Consider the following 3,183-nt stretch of genomic DNA (forward strand, 5'->3'; position numbering starts at 1 on the left):
CTCAGGCTGTTAAATGCTTACTCATTTACATGAGTTACTCCAGGTTGTTTATGGGCTGCAATACCTAGATAGAGAGTTGATTACTGTATGACATGTTTAATCATAATCATAATATCTTCTTATGCCTAATGTCAGGACATGCCACTGAATGTCCTGTCAGAATGTTTTTAGATACACGCCACTTAATCAACACACACACTGTGTTGCCTCTAAGGCATTTGTTTAGCTAATTATTTGTTGAAGTTGTTATCTATTTTGGTGAAGGGCCAGGTTAATAATTACATATGTAAAAGGAAATGATAACGCTAAATCTATTTACCGATTGGCACCGGGTGATGACGTCACTTCCGGTTTTAGCGATTTCACGCTAGTAAGAAAGATGGCAGACATAAGGCTCTTGTTCGCGGCATGTGTATTCATTTTCATCTGTTAGGAAACGTGATAGAAGCAATGCCGTAAGTTATGATATGTGTCAGTTGACATAGTATTGTTAACATTTGCTATGATTGTTTTAAAAAGAGTTAGATGTGACGTTGAGGAAGTTTATTTACAGTTATGCATAAGCTAGCTGATACTATGCATTTGAATGTGTGTTGAAGTGTACCACCATTTATAGTATAGATATTGGTTAAATAAGCATAACTGACAGTGTTTATTGTATTGTTTATTTGCAGTTTTTACCGTGATGTTATAGAAGAGTGGACAGTAAATGTTTTTGATCTTGCTACAACCTCTTCATTGACTACGGTTTAACTCGGTGTTAAAGTCAGAGTATCAACACCCTGCACAAGAACACTAAAGTAGTGTCTAGAACATTGTTACCATAGTTTTTATATATTATCTCTAGGAGCATGTTAAAGTCCTGTTGAGTATTTTACTGTTCATCACTTCTTCATTACCCGTTGTGTGTTGTTTTTTGTGTTGTTTTCACATGTGTGTCTGTCTCTGAACCTGGTGTGTCTAATTTTCAAATATAAAGCACTTTTTCAAACTATATTTTGTTTTACAACCTGAACAGATTCCATCAGGCAACAATATAACAGGAAACAAACTACTGGCTGTGAGAGGTAAGGAAGGGTGTCAACCTCTTCTATCATTTATTACCATGTGGTTTCCAAAGGTTTAAGCTGCACCCATCTATGATTCACTGTCCAGTTTTTCAAATTATAAGCAAAGCTTGTCATACTTGAAGGTGATGTCCAAATGTGCTGCATGAGTTACATCAGATCATCCTTACTATCAAGGGACACCACCTTAATTTAGGACAAGAAGTCTTAACAGAACTAGGAAGGATGGGCCTTCCTGGAAATTTGACTGTTTATGGAAATTTGAGTTTTCCTTTTATAAAGATCTTTTTGACTAAAATTTGAGTCATCATATAAAATGCAAACACAGAACACAACTAGTACATCAAAATGTGGAAGCAAAAAAGAGAAATTAAATTACTGTGAAGTGTAAGTTGCACATCTTTTTTTAAGAAAACAAGCCTGGACAATAAAATGAAACATCCAATTCTTATAATACACATGGAAAAAGATAGAGTGCAAGGCCCACCATACCTAGAGAAGGCCCGACATAATGAGAGAGAGTGTGAGGCAAGAACACTCACCTGCAAATACTGCAAAATTACTTTCAAATTTAAAAAATAATCACCTTTATTTGGCCAAGTATGTTACACACAAGGAATTTGTTTCCGGTACAGAACCGAGGCAGCCATCTGTGGCGTCAACTCACACCGATGGCTCTGACCATCAGGGGCACTTTGGGGGTTCAGTGTGCCCAAGGACACTTTGACATATGGGCTGCAGGCAACATGAATCGAACCTCCGACCCTCCAGTTGGGAGACGAACGACCTACCCACTGAACCACAGTCGTCCCCAGACATCAAGATGATAGAGATTACAATAAGACTCCTGCTGGTTGTCTCAGTACACATAGACACATAATACATTTCTTATACTTATTTTGGCCCCATGACAAAATCTATCTGAAGTTTCCCTTACAATGCAAGGACTATGACAAGAGGACGATGTTTCTCTATACTGTACCTAAGCACAGAGCAGTTACTGAACAGGCTAAAGTTACATGTAGTATATTATTGGCTATAGAAGTTACAGTTAATTTACCATTATAATAAGAAGGCTGAATACTATAATCACACTCAGTGGTAAAAAGTTACTAAATACATTTACTTAAGTATTGTACTTAAGTACAGTTTTCAGGTATTTGTATTTTACTTGAGTGTTTCCATTTTCAGCTCCATACTTGGACTTCACTACATTTCAGAGGAAAATATGGTCCTGTATGTATCTGATAACTTTTGTTACTTTTCAAAATAAGATGAATAAAACAAAATGCACTATAATCATAAGACTTTATTGATTGTTATTCTAGCGAGCAGTATGTAAAATATTTGAATTATAAATATATAGCATATCAATATATATAGGCCTATATAGATTAAGTATACAGTATATGAAGTTTTAACATGATGCCCATACTAATGATTGCACTTATAGGTACACAAGCACTTCGGCCGAACACAGTAAATATCAAAATATCTTCATCTCTGTAATCCTAAAATCTTAGCTTTTTTTTTCAGAATTTGTTATGCTCAGTCACATGTTGATGAAAAAGACCTGTCCATGGTGTACCCCGCCTTCGCCCGATTGATGGCTGGGATTGGCTCCAGCATATGCATGTGCACCTAATGACCTCAAAGTCATCATTGTTTCTGACAGCCATGTTCCAGATGAACAGTTCATTAAGGCAGAGGAGCCAAACGGGCTGTTGCAGTATGGTTACAGATACAATTTTTCTAACGAACATGTTGAGATATTACTCTGGATCAGAAATAGATCCTGAAGGAGTGAGAAGACAAGCTGTGGAACCAGAAGTGGAGAAACAAGGAGAATGATTTATCTGCTGTTTCTGCTGATGAGTTTTTAGAGATAGTGTTTAAGATGAAGTTCATTGATGTAATGCTATATATACTGTAGCTTTAACTATACATTCAGCAGTCTGATCCACCAAACTGGTGGAAATGTATTTGTACAATAATGTTACTACTAATACTCAGTGTCAACTGATCGGTTTTCACTAGTAAATGTAATACCAGAAAACACGTAATTATGAACAATTGACACACACAGGAACAAATATTCATGTTTATGCTCATGTTT

General features: G+C 36.3%; 1 long non-coding RNA gene across 1 annotated transcript; it reads left to right on the forward strand.

Moving 5' to 3' along the window:
* The first annotated feature begins 206 nt into the window (after nt 1–206).
* On the forward strand, nt 207–2,282 carry LOC109962242 (uncharacterized). Its single transcript, XR_002275235.1, has 3 exons — nt 207–455; nt 1,019–1,067; nt 2,259–2,282. It is a non-coding gene; the product is annotated as an uncharacterized LOC109962242 (long non-coding RNA).
* Nucleotides 2,283–3,183: the final 901 nt, after the last annotated feature.

This window comes from Monopterus albus, unplaced genomic scaffold (genome assembly GCF_001952655.1).
Source record: "Monopterus albus unplaced genomic scaffold, M_albus_1.0 scaffold3.1, whole genome shotgun sequence".
In the NCBI taxonomy this organism is placed as follows: domain Eukaryota; kingdom Metazoa; phylum Chordata; class Actinopteri; order Synbranchiformes; family Synbranchidae; genus Monopterus; species Monopterus albus.